At 43.3% G+C, this 18242-nt stretch overlaps 1 long non-coding RNA gene across 1 annotated transcript; it reads left to right on the forward strand.

Moving 5' to 3' along the window:
• The first annotated feature begins 1664 nt into the window (after nucleotides 1-1664).
• Nucleotides 1665-7466, forward strand: LOC121402846. The gene is made up of 3 exons (XR_005966815.1): nucleotides 1665-1954; nucleotides 6774-6855; nucleotides 7180-7466. It is a non-coding gene; the product is annotated as an uncharacterized LOC121402846 (long non-coding RNA).
• The last annotated feature ends 10776 nt before the right edge of the window (nucleotides 7467-18242 follow it).

An 18242-nucleotide genomic window follows, 5' to 3' on the forward strand; every position in this document is an offset into this window, starting at 1 on the left:
AGGAAAGGTTAAAACTAAATAAGCCTTATCAGAAAGGTCCATCTAAATATACCATTAAAGCCCCAAAGTAGTGCTGCTCTGAGTCCTCTGTTAAAAGAAACACTGCATTTCTTTCCTTCTATTGTGTACACATGGGCTTCTGTATCAGACTTCCTGCCTTCAGCTTAAACCTCATTGCCCTGGGCAAGAGCATGCTCAGTTTGCTCCTCTTCCCTGCCCCCTCCCTTCTCTGCTGTAACCTGAGCCCAGAGCAGGGAGAGACTCAGTCAGGAAGTGATGTCACACCACATTAATACTGCAGCTCCCATCCTAAACAAACAGAGAGTTTCTAGAGCTTTTTACTCAGGTATGGTAAAATATTCTACAGAATAAATATAGCATTCTAGCTTGCACTACTGCAGCTAATCTATTGGCAATAAAATGCCTTTGTAGCTTTCCTTCTCCTTTAAATGAAAAGGATCTAGGGGTCTTTGTAGATAACACGTTGTCTAATTCTGGGCAGTGTCATTCTGTGACTACTAAAGCAAATAAAGTTCTGTCTTGCATAAAAAAGGGCATTAACTCAAGGGATGAAAACATAATTATGCCTCTTTATAGGTCCCTGGTAAGGCCTCATCTGGAGTATGCAGTTCAGTTTTGGACTCCAGTCCTTAAGAGGGATATAAATGAGCTGGAGAGAGTGCAGAGTCGTGCAACTAAATTGGTTAAAGGGACGGAAGACTTAAATTATGAGGGTAGACTGTCAAGGTTGGGGTTGTTTTCTCTGGAAAAAAGACGCTTGCGAGGGGACATGATTACACTTTACAAGTACATTAGAGGACATTATAGACAAATGGCAGGGGACCTTTTTACCCATAAAGTGGATCACCGTACCAGAGGCCACCCCTTTAGACTAGAAGAAAAGAACTTTCATTTGAAGCAACGTAGAGGGTTCTTCACAGTCAGGACAGTGAGGTTGTGGAATGCACTGCCGGGTGATGTTGTGATGGCTGATTCAGTTAATGCCTTTAAGAATGGCTTGGATGATTTTTTGGACAGACATAATATCAAAGGCTATTGTGATACTAAACTCTATAGTTAGTATAGGTATGGGTATATAGAATTTTAATTAAAAGTAGGGAGGGGTGTGTGTATGGATGCTGGGTTTTCATTTGGAGGGGTTGAACTTGATGGACTTTGTCTTTTTTCAACCCAATTTAACTATGTAACTAACTATGTAACTATGATATCGACAACTTTAATCTGCCCGTGTATGGCCACCTTTAGAGGGTCTCTTTTGTTAGTTTGTCCAATCTCCTATTGTGTATTCAGGATACAGGGCTGGCTGGTTTTGCATAGCAGATAAATCAATTATAAATAGGCTGTAGCTCACCTTTAGTACATGTAGGTGGATTCTCCTGCAAGGTGTCCTGTGTAGACTGCAGATAATGGAAGTGTGTGCTATTGCATAGCACTTTTCTTCACTCTGACTCTTTACCCTCTCATTGGGAAAATAGTAGCTTGCTACGTCCCAATGAGTACTGATATTGGAGCTCGACAAGGTAAAAGGGAACATTGTGTTACACTTACCATGATCTTCCTTTCCTAGATGAACTCCGTGCCAGTATGGCCCACACTTTTTTCTTAATTTGTAGAAACTTGTTACAAAGACGCCGGTAGGCAGGCCCGGACTGGTAATCTGTTTCTTCGGGCAATTGCCCGAAAGGCCGCTCTATTTTTCATTTAAGTGGGCCGCTCGTGATCTATCTTTACTCCCAATTAAGAAACTGCATCTGCATCTGGCAGTCTCTAGGACCGCTCCTTCAACTCCCACTGTAGCTCCGCCCCTCCCACTCGTGGCTGTTCTCAAGCTGCTGCTGCTGCCGTGCTGTGTGTGGGGAAGTCGGATGAGCAGGGCCTCCAGCAGATACTGCAGCTGCTTAAACGGTCTCAGTCCCCTCTCAAGCTAAAGCAAGTGAGCAGCTAATGGATTACTTAACTAGTGCCAATAGTTCAGTACCTTGTGTTTTTATAATGTGTTTTTATAATGTGTTTAAGGGCTGAGAGCATATTTGTGACTGTCCACTGCCTCAACTCCATAGCTAAGGCAGTGTTCCTGGTGGCACTGTGGCTTATAAAGATGAGATCTTGTTGGCACATAATGGATAGTATTTCTACTTGTACATTGGCATTTAATGTTCAGCATTACACTACCTGTTGTAGCTCTACACTGGTACATTTCTCCACTAATCCTGCTGGCACAAGAATGTTGATAGATAATCACTCATGTTCAACAAAATCCAGGAGATGGACATGCCCATGTCCAGGGCCGGCCTTAGGCCGATTGGGCGCAATTGGGTCCCGCGCCCGTTACCTGCTGAACTATCCTTCCTGCCATGCGCCCCACAGTCATGACATGACTGAGAAAGTAAGTCAGGCTGCATATATGTACTTGCATCATCTTTTATTAGTGCAAAGCGAGCAGCCAGAAGCATATTGTTATATCTGCAAATGTAAAACAAAAAGAAACTCTGCAACTGCACTGTGACCTTTATTCTAGATAATTTGGCATCAAATATTTTATTTTTAAATTCATCTTGTTAAGGTATGTTTTATTCTCTCTTTAGTTTTGCAGTGGTTCAGCGCTGTTTCTGGGGAAGGAGCCGCCTGAGGCGGCTCCTGCAATGCCGCCCCCCGCACCGACTTACCTGTCGGCGAGGGGAGGCAGGAACACGATTGCGGAGAGCGCAATTGCGCTCTCTCGCAATAGCGCAGCCGAATTTCCGGTTTAAAAAACGGAAATTCGGCTCTTAAAGGTGCAGGAGCGGCTTTTTGCCGCCCCTGGAATCCTGTCTGGCGCTGCCGCCTGAGGCGAGCGGCTCAGCTCGCCTCATTGGCGGAGCGCCCCTGCAGTGGTTTAGCAAGATGAAGTTGTGTAATCGCTTTTCTCAGTGCTCATTGTAGATCCATCTTTTTATCCCAGTAGTGTAACTTCTTATTTGCAAACTAAATATGACTTGAGATAATAAACGAGGTCCCCAAACATTGGTGATTGACTGAGGCAAAGCCCCATTATTTTTTTCTACAGAATAAACATTCTATAAAAATCGTTAAGAAATAGTCTGTCAACTTTAAATCTGGGGGCCCTGCCAAAGTTGCCCTAATTGGGCCCTGCAGTTGGTAAGACTGGCCCTGACAGTGAAGTGGTTGGGTATAGCTGGCACAGAGCCCACAGACTGGGTAAGGCGGGTAATGGAACAGTCTGCAGTGTGGAAGTATGACAGAGAGTAGAACCTGCTTATGGTGAGTAGATTAGTCCAGAGCACAAATCAGAGGTCAGGGTGCCAGACAGAAGCCATAGTCCAATATAAAGGTCAGGGGTCAGGTGTGTGTGTGTGTGTGTGTGTGTGTGTGGGGGGGGGTAAATGCCAAGTTTCATATACAGGTCAGCGATCAGTGCAATCAGGCAAGAACCACAGGAACCAGTGTAAAAACATAAGATTTAATTCCTTGATCTTTATTTCAGAAAGAATCCAGTAATGTGGGCCTTTTCCATATTAACCATAAAGATTTAGGGTACCCCCTACTGTAAATGATAAGGATATTAGAAGTCACTGAGGGGTTGTTCTGTGACCATATAAAGACACAAGGCTGCAGGCTGAGTTATACAGGGAACTCTGAGTATCACTCATGTATTATAAGGGATAATGTAGCCCCTACTGTAAATGATAAGGATATTAGAAGTCACTGAGGGGTTGTTCTGTGACCATATAAAGGCACAAGGCTGCAGGCTGAGTTATACAGGGAACTCTGAGTATCACTCATGTATTATAAGGGATAATGTACCCCCTACTGTAAATGATAAGGATATTAGAAGTCACTGAGGGGTTGTTCTGTGACCATATAAAGGCACAAGGCTGCAGGCTGAGTTATACAGGGAACTCTGAGTATCACTTGTGTATTATAAGGGATAATGTACCCCCTACTGTAAATGATAAGGATATTAGAAGTCACTGAGGGGTTGTTCTGTGACCATATAAAGGCACAAGGCTGCAGGCTGAGTTATACAGGGAACTCTGAGTATCACTCATGTACAGTATTATAAGGGATAATGTACCCCCTACTGTAAATGATAAGGATATTAGAAGTCACTGAGGGGTTTACATGTGGGCTGCTTTGATTTTTTTTGCCTGGGCTGCTTTTAACCCCCAGTCCGGCCCTGCCGGTAGGTGGGTGTGTTTGGACTATCCCAATAAGTTCTGACATGGAGTTTGTCTAGGAAAGGAAGATGATAGTAAGTATAACACAATCTTTCTTTTTCCAACAAAAAGGCATTTCAGATTACATACTGAACTCAAAAAACAAATATACAACATTTTTGATTTGAAAAACAGTTATGAAAATAATTTTTTTGCACATTTACTTGATTTACAATTAAGATATTTTTTTCCAGTTGGTTTCTGATTATGATAACACCTCTACAAAAAATTTGTATATCCTGTCTATGTTTTCTAACAATCAAAGTGAAACAAGCATGCAGATACACATTAGGGGGCCGATTCACTAACTTCGAGTGAAGGATTCGAAGGTAAAAAACTTCGAATTTCGAAGTTTTTCTTGGGCTACTTCGACCATCGAATGGGCTACTTCGACCTTCGACTTCGAATCGAATGATTCGAAGTAAAAATCGTTCGACTATTCAACCATTCGATAGTCGAAGTACTGTCTCTTTAAAAAAAACTTCGACCCCCTAGTTCGCCATCTAAAAGCTACCGAAGTCAATGTTAGCCTATGGGGAAGGTCCCCATAGGCTTGGCTAACTTTTTTTGATCGAAGGATATTCCTTCGATCGTTGGATTTAAATCCTTTAATCGTTCGTTCGAAGGAATTATCCTTCGATCGTTCGATCGAAATATCTGCGCTAAATCCTTCAACTTCGATATTCGAAGCCGAAGGATTTTAATTCCTAGTCGAATATCGAGGGTTGATTACAGGGCCGGATCTAGGGGTAACATCACTAAACAGTGCCCACTCTAATTGAGCTCGAACAGGTTTACCAGTCAACTGAGAACCATAGTTAGCAACCTCCTCCCAGAAGGCCTGCAAAGAGGGGCAAGACCACAGATTATGCACTAGATCTGCTTTGGGGGATTGACATCTAAGGCAAGTATCAGAGGGCAGATGTCCCATTTTGTATCTTTTGATGGGAGTCAAGTAGGAATTATGCAGGATTTGCAGAGACATTTCTTGATACCTACTGACTGGAAGCAACTTCATTATTTTCGTATGTTGTTGGAGAATAGTGGAAGTTGTAGAATTTGGAATATCTAGGGTCCAAGTAAAACCTGGTCTTTGTAAGTTGTCTAAATCTATCACTGTTCTAATCATTTGATACAGTTGTGATGTTGATTGTTTTACCCGACTGTTTTTCCAAAGTGTATTGAGTAGGTTTGTTTTATCAATATCTGTCATTTGTTTGACCACATTCGTAGCGAAGTGAAGAAGTTGCGAAGTTAGAAAGATATGCTGTGTAGTGAATGGAAATTTGTTCAGCAGTTGAGCCTGGGAGAAGACAGTGTTACCAATAGTCATTATGTCATGTAAATTCTGTAGCCCATTATCTCTCCATTGCGATAGTATAGAATTTCGGACGCCTATAGGAAAGTTTTCATTGTCTAACCATGACAAGTACGGAGAAACAGTTGGAGATAACCGTTGTTTTTTTCTTACCGTATGCCAAGCTTTATAAGTGTCAATGAATAAAGGATTGTTGCGTAATGAAAGTGGGATTTTATGAAGTGGCGAATGTAGAACATAATTAAGGGAGTGATTTAGCGCTGTATAGGAGTCAAGAGATGTTGTTGTGTAGAGATCTCTGTTTAGAACCCAGTCCCCGGCATAACGAAGGAGTGCTGCTTCATTATATTCCTTGATATTCGGGAGGTTGGTTCCACCTAAGTGTTTGGGTTGCTGTAATTTAAAGAGACTAATCCTCGAGCGTTTTTTGTTCCAAATGAACAGTCGAAATGCTTGGTTCAATTTTTTAAGGTCGTTTTTTTTTTATATAATATGGTAACATCTGGAGCGGATATAACAATTTGGGAAAAAGGATCATCTTGATAAAATGTATCCTGCCCAGAAATGTTAGGTTTGTGTATTTCCATTGATGTATCTCCCGTAGAATATTATCTATGATCTTTCATATGTTTAAGGAATAGGTGTCTCGGTGATGTGACGGCAGACTAATGTCTAGATATCTAATACTGTGTGTGGTTTTCTTAAAATGGAAGTGAGGAAGCCAATCGGTCGGGTCTGAGTGATATAACTGCAGCGCTTCGGTTTTATCCAAGTTAATCTGAAATCCCGCAATGTTGCCGAACCTATTGATTAATTGTAGGATTATAGGAATATCCGTTTTAGGCTGTCCAAGGAACATTAAGATGTCGTCAGCAAACGCCGTGACCTTTAGCTGGGATTGGCCGATTAGAATACCTTGTAAGCTAGGATGCTGTATTAGGTATTTTAGCAATGGATCAATCGCTACATTAAAGAGAATAAATTAAAGATAATGGGCATCCCTGGCGCGTGCCCCTATGAATTTGAAATCTGTCTGAATTGGTGTTGTTTACTGTCAAAAACGTAGTAGGTGTCAAATACAAATTTTTAAAAAGATTGAGCATATGTATGCCAAAGTGCTGGAATTTGAGTAAGCGACGTAAGTGTATATGAGTTATTCTATCAAAAGCCTTGTCTGCATCTTAATTAACTAACATTCCGTGTTTTCTTCTTTCCAGGTTATTAATGTAGATTGCCGTAAGGATTTGTCGAAGGGCTCGGACTGGATATCTATGTTTAAGAAAGCCCACCTGATTTTCGGTGAGTACGGAGGGTAAGATTTGTTGAAGTCTATCAGCCATGATTTTTTTAGAATTTTTAAGTCTTGGTTTAAAAGCGAAATTGGTCTATATGATTTTGGATCTGTCGGGTCTCTGCCTTCCTTAGGAATCAATATAATTCTGGCAACATTAGCCTCGTGCCATAATGGGTCACCCTGCAGAGTATCCGAGTACAATATATTGAGAAGGGGTATAATATCTGGTAACAGAAGTTTATAGAACTCCGCGGAGAAACCATTTGGTCCCGGTGTTTTCCCATTTTTCAGGTGTCGAATCATATCTGATATTTCTTTTTCTGTTATAGGCACATCTAAGATTTCACAATCATGAACCGACAATTTTGTTAAGTTAGCTTCCTGCAAGAATTTGAGACCATCGGTTGGATCATCAACCGGGGCTTTGTAAAGGTCTTTAAAATGTTCAGTCATGATATGTCTAATTTCGGTAGGGTCATGTGTCAAACCGTTAGCTGACCTAAGTTTTTGTATATACGTGTTTTTGTTCTGTTTTTTTGCTATATATGCTAGTAGTTTCCCTGACTTATTTCCATATCTATAAAATTGATTCGCTGTATGGCTTAACGTGTTGTAAGCCTTTCCAGTCAATAAAGTATCATAAAGTTTTTGTCTCCTTGTATTCATTTTTGTCCTCCTCAGTATTTGTAGTTTTAAACGTTGTATAGTGTTCTGTCAATTGTTTCTGCAAAAGAGTATATTTGTCTTGGTACGATTTTTTTTGTTTAATCAAATATGAGATTATCTGCCCTCTCAGTACTGGTTTGGCCGCCGCCCATAGAAGTTGCGGATTATCCCAATGGTCAATGTTGTCATCTACATAGTTAGCCCAGCTAGTTTTAAGAAATAATCGGAAATTCTCATTGGTGCTCAGATAGGCTGGGAACCTCCAATTAAAAGATTTCAATTGAGGCGTTTTCATCTTCAGAGTTATCGAGATCGGGGCATGGTCAGAAATATCAATATTCCCAATTGTGGCCGTAGTCAGTGTCGGCAACACCAATTGGGAAGTGAAAAAATAATCTAATCGTGAATGTGTCTTGTGAACACTGGAGTAAAACGTGTAATCTCTTGTGATAGGGTATTTGTATCTGTAAGTGTCATATAATTGTAGCATGTCACATAATGTATGTAAAGTTCTTGCTCTGTTCCGTGAGTGAATCGTGGATTTACCTGATTTATCCAAGGAATCGTCCCAGACCACATTGACATCACCTCCCAAAATAACATTGTCCGTCCCCCAGGAGCTCAACGTCTGCAAAACATTCATGAAAAAAGGTTTGTTATCGTCATTAGGCGCATAAACATTTACTATTGTATAAACGGTGCCATGCAAATCTAGATCAATGATCAATAATCCTCCATTTCTATCTTTATGAGTACGTAAAACGGAGCATTGGAGATCTTTACTAACTAAAATCGCTACACCCCGTGATTTAGATTTATAAGAGGAATATAAGACAAATTGCAGCCATTTACTTTTCAACGTTTGGTTATCTTTCCTCCGCCAATGGGTTTCTTGCAAAAGGACTATTTGGGCCTGCTCCCGCTGTAAACGGTCTAGCACCTTGCATCTTTTTATTGGGGTGTTAAGCCCTCCCACATTCCATGAGAGTATCCGGAAACGCGTAGTGGACTTAACATTAGAATCTACAATGTTGTTTGTGTTCGACATTGTCATGGGTTAACCCACCCCCTGTTTTTGATGAATAATAACTAGGATCAGGGAAACTACAGGGGCTGGCATGTCCCAGCGAGCAGGCCAGCTTTCCCGATTTGGGACTACATAGGGAAAATCGGAGATCAGTAAGTTACAAAAATATCCCATATACGAAGTTTGAGCTAATGCAAACATTTGTAGGAAGAACATTAATAAAAACATGTTAAACATAGTTGTATTCCAACTTTTAAGTAAGTGAGAAAGGTAAGCAATTAAGTAAGGCGAAAGAAAAAAGGAAAAATAGAAAATTAAATTCACTTCTCCAGCTGCCCTTTCTTTCAAGTCCAGATCAATATTGCAGGATAAGAGAGTCAATAGGTAGAGTGGAATCCACTTTGAGAGTGTAAAGCTAGTATATTCAAGGTTGGTTAGACTTTTCTTTGCGATATTCCATGGCTAGTTGTGGGTTCTCAAAGAACAAATGTTCAACATAGTTGCATTCCAACTTTTAAGTAAGTGAGAAAGGTAAGCAATTTAGTAAGGTGAAAAAAAAAGGAAAAACAGAAAATTAAAGTCACTTTTCCAACTGTCTTTTCTTTCAAGTCCAGATCAATATTGCAGAATAAGAGAGTCAATAGGTAGAGTGGAATCCACTGTGAGAGTGTAAAGCTAGTATATTCAAGGTTGGTTAGATTTTTCTTTGTGATATTCCATGGCTAGTTGTGGGTTCTCAAAGAACAAGGATCTGCCAGTATCTTTTTCGATAATTTTCAATTTCGCTGGGAATAGCAAGGAAAATCTGTACCCCGAATTGAAAAGGGTGGTGCAGATCGAGGAAAACTCCTTCCATTTTGAAGTAACAGAGGCCGAAAAGTCCTGGAAAATAAGAAAGCGATGATCCTCATACTGTACTGTTTTCAGTCTCCTGTAGGCCGTCAAAATATTGACTTTATCGGTATAGTTGAGTAATTTAAAAATGACTTGCCGCGGTCTCGCAGAATCTGTGGAAGGAGGAGGACCAATTCTGTGGAAGCGTTCTATAGTGATGTTGGATTGAGAGTCGGCCATTTTCAATATAATCGGTAACTTCTTGGTTAAGAGTTGCTCTAATTCAGTACCCTTCACCGATTCCGGAATGCCGACTATGCGAAGATTTTCCAAATCGTCTACCTTGTCAGCTAGAATAGTGATTTCTCTTTGTTGAGTATCAACGGTTCGTTGCATTTTATCCAATTCGTCTTCAAGGGTGCTAATTCTTTGCTCTGCATCCGTTAATCGTTGAGTTTGGGTGGTTAGCTGTTGCAAAACTTCTGTTATAGATTCCTTAATTCCTGCTAGTTTTTGATCTAGCAAGGGACCTAGCATTTGTGTTAGGTCTTGCAGGTGTATTTGTGGTGATTTAGATGAGTTAGAAAGTTCAGATTCTGATTCCATCGGGTCATAGTCTTGTATGTCCTTTTTGTCTTTTGGTTTCTGTTTCAGTTGTTTCTGCGGTTTCGACGTAGAGAGGCCGACATATTTATCCATGGTGAAGGCAGGAGTTGGCAGAGTGATCCTTGTTGTAAGTGGCGCTCAGCTGACTTCAGTACTGTCAGAATTCGGGAGGTGTGATACAGGAGGAGCTGGCCAGATGCGATGATGGTCTTGACCCCCAAAGGAAAAAAAAAAAAAAGGGGGGGGAAATAAACCCCGTTCCTTGATAAATCTGTGTTATTGACTCTATGTTGAAGGCAATGAAGAAGTTTAGACGTTATCAGTCACATTAAGGCATGTGAAGGGTGCAAAGCGAACAGCCCTGGTAAGGTGGTAGAGCTCCTTGGCTACAAAATGCTGAGATAGGTTGGGGACCCCTTCAAAGCCAATAAGGCAGATAAATACTTTTAATATGTGCCACCGTTAAAGTTTGTGAACGTGTTGTGTGATTATCCAATATCGGTAAACAATAGATGTAATGGTATCAAGGCAGTTTTTGCTGATAAAATCTCCCTGACACGATCAGAGTATGCTACTCAAGAGATACAACCATACAGATAGTCACCTCCAAATTCACAGCTGCTAGTCCAGTAAAATGGGGCAGTTAGTTGTAGTAAGACCCAAAGACAAAGTGGGTAGCTATGTCCCACTATAAAATTTCCTCTATTGTGAGATAACGATTTGCTGTATCTATTTCCCACCAGGACTACACAGGCCTTCTCAGTTTGTGACGCTTTATAAGCGTAAGGCAGAAAGACAGGTTGTAAGGTCAAAGTACTAAGTTCACAAAAAGAGGATGGCGTCACCCCCAGACAACAAATGTAGTGTGGCCTCAGAAAGATCCGCTTGGCCTAGAAGTGTGCCGTTTATTCCACCGCCCTCCCGTGACCAATATTGGGGCCTGGGCCTCCCAAAGTGAGAGCACCCACTCACCAGCCCAGTGTTGCTGCGACGTGCAGCCCGGTCCACGGATATGTATGCAGGAGAAAGTTGAGAGAGGTGGCACTAGTTGAGTTAGGTAAGAATTGCATTGCCTGTATCATGTGTATCAGCACGCACCGTCCTCCCTTAGTCGATTGCGGGGATCAGCACGCACCGTCCTCCCTTAGTCGAGTGCGGGGACTGCGGTGTGACCCGACCCACCGGTATGCCGCTAGATCAATCGTGCAGTCTGGGTTAATAGGCAGTGCGGAGTCAAAAGGGAATGGACGGTGACAAGCAAAATGCGGCCGTAATTTTATCGCGGGCAGAAGCACCGCGTGGCAGTTCCGGCGACTATGCATCTCGCGCCTGAAATATCCGGATGGCTCTGCTTCACCGGTTGGATGATCGGTATGCACCCCCAATGCGTCTGGAATAGAGATGTCGCGAACTGTTCGCCGGCGAACTTGTTCGCGCGAACATCGGGTGTTCGCGCTCGCCGGAAGTTCGCGAACGTCGCGCGACGTTCGCCATTTTGGGTTCGCCATTGTTGGCGCTTTTTTTTGCCCTCTCACCCCAGACCAGCAGGTACATGGCAGCCAATCAGGAAGCTCTCCCCTGGACCACTCCCCTTCCCTATAAAAACCGAAGCCCTGCAGCGTTTTTTCACTCTGCCTGTGTGTGCTGAAGAGATAGTGTAGGGAGAGAGCTGCTGCCTGTTAGTGATTTCAGGGACAGTTGAAAGTTTGCTGGCTAGTAATCGTTTTGATACTGCTCTGTTATTGGAGGGACAGAAGTCTGCAGGGGTTTGAGGGACATTTTAGCTTAGGTAGCTTTGCTGGCTAGTAATCTACCTTCTACTGCAGTGCTCTGTATGTAGCTGCAGTGGGCAGCTGTCCTGCTTCTGATCTCATCTGCTGACTGCTGCAATAACAGTAGTCCTTGTAAGGACTGCTTTTATTTATTTTTTTGTTGTTTTACTACTACTACTACTACTACTATAAGAGCCCAGTGCTATTAGTCTAGCAGTGTTGGGGAGTGGGACTGGTGTGCTAATCTGCTGCTCCTAGTAGTTCAGCAGCACCAACTTTAATTTTTTTTTTTAATATTCATTTTTTTTTATTTTACTTTTTTTATTTTACTACCGCTGTAGTAGTGTATAAGTTGACCTTTTAGGCATTATTTGCCCTGTAGGCATTATTTGCACACTGTTTTCTTCAACCCGCCATCTAGCTGTGTGACCTTGTTCACATTCTGTCTAAATATCCATAATATTACCGTCTCCAGAAAAAACACCGGAGTGACTTTTTTCAAGCAGCCATAATATATTTTACGTAATCCGTATCCACCGCTGTAGTAGTGTATACGTTGACCTTGTAGGCATTATTTGCACACTGTTTTCTTCAACCCGCCATCTAGCTGTGTGACCTTGTTCACATTCTGTCTAAATATCCATAATATTACCGTCTCCAGAAAAAACACCGGAGTGACTTTTTTCAAGCAGCCATAATATATTTTACGTAATCCGTATCCACCGCTGTAGTAGTGTATACGTTGACCTTGTAGGCATTATTTGCACACTGTTTTCTTCAACCCGCCATCTAGCTGTGTGACCTTGTTCACATTCTGTCTAAATATCCATAATATTACCGTCTCCAGAAAAAACACCGGAGTGACTTTTTTCAAGCAGCCATAATATATTTTACGTAATCCGTATCCACCGCTGTAGTAGTGTATACGTTGACCTTGTAGGCATTATTTGCACACTGTTTTCTTCAACCCCGCCATCTAGCTGTGTGACCTTGTTCACATTTTGTCTAAATATTGATAATATTATCGTCTCTAGAAAAACCACTTGAGTTACTTTTTTTCAAGCAGCATTCATATATTTTACGTAATCCGTATCCACCGCTGTAGTAGTGTATACGTTGACCTTGTAGGCATTATTTGCCACACTGTTTTCTTCAACCCGCCATCTAGCTGTGTGACCTTGTTCACATTCTGTCTAAATATCCATAATATTACCGTCTCCAGAAAAAACACCGGAGTGACTTTTTTCAAGCAGCCATAATATATTTTACGTAATCCGTATCCACCGCTGTAGTAGTGTATACGTTGACCTTGTAGGCATTATTGCACACTGTTTTCTTCAACCCGCCATCTAGCTGTGTGACCTTGTTCACATTCTGTCTAAATATCCATAATATTACCGTCTCCAGAAAAAACACCGGAGTGACTTTTTTCAAGCAGCCATAATATATTTTACGTAATCCGTATCCACCGCTGTAGTAGTGTATACGTTGACCTTGTAGGCATTATTTGCACACTGTTTTCTTCAACCCGCCATCTAGCTGTGTGACCTTGTTCACATTTTGTCTAAATATTGATAATATTATCGTCTCTAGAAAAACCACTTGAGTTACTTTTTTTCAAGCAGCATTCATATATTTTACGTAATCCGTATCCACCGCTGTAGTAGTGTATACGTTGACCTTGTAGGCATTATTTGCACACTGTTTTCTTCAACCCGCCATCTAGCTGTGTGACCTTGTTCACATTCTGTCTAAATATCTATAATATTACCGTCTCCAGAAAAAACACCGGAGTGACTTTTTTCAAGCAGCCATAATATATTTTACGTAATCCGTATCCACCGCTGTAGTAGTGTATACGTTGACCTTGTAGGCATTATTTGCACACTGTTTTCTTCAACCCGCCATCTAGCTGTGTGAGCTTGTTCACATTTTGTCTAAATATTGATAATATTATCGTCTCTAGAAAAACCACTTGAGTTACTTTTTTTCAAGCAGCATTCATATATTTTACGTAATCCGTATCCACCGCTGTAGTAGTGTATACGTTGACCTTGTAGGCATTATTTGCACACTGTTTTCTTCAACCCGCCATCTAGCTGTGTGTATTATCGTTTCCAGAAAAACCAACTGAGTTTTTGTTGTTGTTGTTGTTTTTTTAAAAATAATGCCAGGCAAAGGCAGGCCGCCACGCAGAGGCCGTGCTAGGGGCCGTGCTGCTATGCAATCCTGTGGCCCTAGCAAATTGCCCAGTTTTAAAAAGCCAATGACCCTGAACTCCCAAAATGCTGAAGAGGTAGTTGACTGGCTTACACAGCACACCCCATCCTCTACCGTTTCTAACTTTACCACAACATCCTCCTCATCCTCCACTGCTATGGCCACCCCACGTAACACTTCCTCCACCACCGGTGCCCCTTCTTCACTGGGGTCAGAGGAGTTATTTTCCCATGAGTTTCTTGAACTGAGTAATGCGCAACCATTATTGCCAGAAGAAGATGAAGGAGATGAGGACCTTACACCAGATTTAATTCTGGCAGAGAACACAACAGAGATGGACATAATGAGTGATGAGGAGGAGGTCCCCGCTGCTGCTTCCTTCTGTGATGTGTCAGAAGAAATTGATGCATCTGAGGAGAATGATGATGAGGAGATTGATGTTTTGTGGGTGCCTAGTAGAAGAGAGCAAGAGGAGGGTAGTTCAGATGGAGAGACGGAGAGTCAGAGAGGCAGTAGGAGAATAAGACTTAGAAGAAGCAGGGAGGACAGCCCGCAGGGATCAGTAGGGCAACAACATGTATCGGCACCTGTGTTCAGCCGGCCAACGCACCCGCCATTGCCGCCAATGCCGCCAACTTCTACTGTTACCGCCAGATCGCACACTTCCAAAAAGTCAGCAGTGTGGGATTTTTTTAATGTGTGTGCCTCTGACAAAAGCATTGTAATTTGCAATGAGTGCAGTCAGAAACTGAGCCTTGGTAAGCCCAACAGCCACATAGGTACAACTTCTATGCGAAGGCACATGAGCGGCAAGCACAAAGCACTTTGGGAGCAACACCTCAAAGGCAACAGGCAAACTAAAAGCCACACTCCTTCTGGTCCAGCATCTTACTGCTCTACCTCTGCTCTCCTTGACCCGTCTGAACCACCCTCCACTCCGCCTTCCACCTTGACCACCTGTTCCCATTCCCAGTCATCTGCCACCAGCCAAGTTTCTGTGAAGGCCATGTTTGAGCGTAAGAAGCCAATGTCTGACTGTCACCCCCTTGCCCGGCGTCTGACAGCTGGCTTGTCTGCACTCTTAGCCCGCCAGCTTTTACCATACCAGCTGGTGGACTCTGAGGCCTTCCGCAAATTTGTAGCAATTGGGACACCGCAGTGGAAGGTACCCAGCCACAATTTTTTTTCTAAAAAGGGAATACCACACCTGTACCAACATGTGCAGAGCCAAGTTACCGCATCTCTGTCACTTAGTGTTGGGCCAAAGGTCCATATGACTACTGACGCATGGTCCTCCAAGCATGGTCAGGGCAGGTATGTCACCTACACTGCCCACTGGGTGAACTTGGTAATGGCTGGGAAGCAGGGAATGGGTAGCTCAACAACAACAGTGGAGTTGGTGTCACCGCCACGGATTGCACGCGGTTCTGCCACCACCTCTACTCCTCCATCGCTCTCTACCTCGTCTTCTTCTTCTTCTTACTCTGCTGCTGGGTCCTCCTTCTCCTCCTCCACACCTGTGCACCCCCAGCTCCCCCTAGGCTATTCGACGTGCCAGGTACGCCGTTGTCACGCTGTCTTGGGGATGACGTGCCTGGAAAGCAAAAACCATACCGGATCTGTACTCCTGTCATCTCTGCAGTCACAGGCCGATCGGTGGCTGACCCCACACCAACTGCAGATCGGAAAAGTGGTGTGTGACAATGGAAGCAATCTGTTGGCAGCGTTGAGACTAGGCAATTTAACACATGTGCCCTGCATGGCACATGTGTTAAATTTAATAGTCCAACGTTTTGTCTCCAAGTACCCAGGATTCCAGGACGTTCTCACCCAGTCCAGAAAGGTGTCGGCCCATTTCAGACGTTCCTACACAGCCATGGCACGCCTTGCTGACATTCAGCAGCGCTACAACATGCCAGTCAGGCGTTTGATTTCTGACAGCCAGACTCGCTGGAATTCAACGCTCCTTATGTTGGAACGTCTGCTGCAACAACAAAGGGCCGTCAACGAGTACCTTTTTGAACTGGGTGGTAGGACTGGATCTCCACAGCTGGGGATTTTTTTCCCCCGTTACTGGGTGCTTATGCGCGATGCCTGCAGGCTCATGCGACCTTTTGAAGAGGTGACAAATATGGTCAGTCGCACCGAAGGCACCATCAGCGACCTAATACCCTTCGCTTTATTCCTGGAGCGTGCCGTGCGACGAGTGACAGATGAGGCTGTAGACCAGCGTGACGAGGAGCTGGAAGCGCACGATTTCTGGTCGGAATCACCAGAACGAACCCAGGCACCTGCTGCAACGCAGGGAGAGGTGCCAGAAGTGGAGTCAGAGGAGGAAGGTGGCTTTGTGGAGGAGGAGGAGGAGGACCAACAGGAGCAGGCTTCCCAGGGGGCTAGTGGTGACCTTTTGGGGACCCCTGGTCTTGTACGTGGCTGGGGGGAGGAGACCGTGGATGATGCAGTCCTTGATAATGAGGAAGCGGAGATGGATAGCTCTGCATCCAACCTTGTGAGAATGGGGTCTTTCATGCTGTCATGCCTGTTGAAGGACCCCCGTATCAAGAGGCTTAAGGAGAAGGACCTGTACTGGGTCGCAACGCTACTAGACCCTCGGTACAAGCATAAAGTGTCAGAAATGTTACCAACATACCACAAGTCCGAAAAGATGCGGCATTTACAAACCAGCCTGCAAAACATGTTGTACAATGCTTTTAAGGGTGATGTCACTTCAGGAACTCATCAACATTCCAGGGGCAGAGGTGCCAGTAATCCTGCCACGAGCACACCTGCAAGGACAAAGCCCTTTGGCCAGTCTGTAACGTCAGACATGCAAATGTTTTTCTGTCCAAGGCAGCGCCACAACCCTTCTGGATCCACCCTCAAAGAACGCCTCGACCGGCAGGTAGCGGACTACCTGGCATTAACTGCAGATATCGACACTCTGAGGAGCGATGAACCCCTGGACTACTGGGTGCGCAGGCTTGATCTGTGGCCAGAGCTGTCACAATTTGCCATGAACCTCTTGTCTTGCCCAGCCTCAAGTGTGCTCTCAGAAAGGACCTTCAGTGCAGCAGGAGGGATTGTAACTGAGAAGAGAACTCGCCTAGGTCACAAAAGTGTCGATTACCTGACCTTTATTAAAATGAATGAGGGGTGGATCTCGGAGGGTTACTGCACGCCGGAAGACTTGTTCTGACTTCTATGCAGCTGTCCTTCTCTTCAAGCCTCATGACTCCACACACAGCTGTCCTTTAGCGTCCTCCTCCTCCCTCCGCCACCGTTACAAACTAGGGTGCAAACCCTACTGGTTTAATTTTTTCTGGCCTCTGTGCTTCAGTGGCTGCAACCAAAAAAACTGGGCAAACAATGTCTACAAGGTCAACGTATGGCAAAAAATGACTATTTTCAGCATTTATATGGCATATTTTTTCTGGCAACTGTGCTTCAGTGGCTGCGTCCAAAAAAATGCATATTTTCTGCATTTATATGGCATAATTTTTCTGGCCTCTGTGCTTCAGTGGCTGCAACCAAAAAATGCATATTTTCAGCATTTATATGGCATAATTTTTCTGGCCTCTGTGCTTCAGTGGCTGCAACCAAAAAAATTTATATTTTCAGCATTTATATGGCATAATTTTTCTGGCCTCTGTGCTTCAGTGGCTGCAACCAAAAAAATGCATATTTTCAGCATTTATATGGCATAATTTTTCTGGCAACTGTGCTTCAGTGGCTGCGACCAAAAAAATGACTATTTTCAGCATTTATATGGCATATTTTTTCTGGCCTCTGTGCTTCAGTGGCTGCGGCCAAAAAAACTGGGCAAACAATGCCTACAAGGTCAACGACGTTGACCTTGTAGGCATTGTTTGCCCAGTTTTTTTGGCCGCAGCCACTGAAGCACAGAGGCCAGAAAAAATATGCCATATAAATGCTGAAAATAGTCATTTTTTGCCATACGTTGACTCAACGTATATGGCAAAAAATGACTATTTTCAGCATTTATATGGCATATTTTTTCTGGCAACTGTGCTTCAGTGGCTGCGACCAAAAAAACTGGGCAAACAATGCCTACAAGGTCAACGTATGGCAAAAAATGACTATTTTCAGCATTTATATGGCATATTTTTTCTGGCAACTGTGCTTCAGTGGCTGCAACCAAAAAAACTGGGCAAACAATGTCTACAAGGTCAACGTATGGCGAAAAATTACTATTTTCAGCATTTATATGGCATATTTTTTCTGGCAACTGTGCTTCAGTGGCTGCGTC

The sequence above is a fragment of the Xenopus laevis genome, chromosome 4L (assembly GCF_017654675.1).
Source record: "Xenopus laevis strain J_2021 chromosome 4L, Xenopus_laevis_v10.1, whole genome shotgun sequence".
Lineage (NCBI taxonomy): Eukaryota > Metazoa > Chordata > Amphibia > Anura > Pipidae > Xenopus > Xenopus laevis.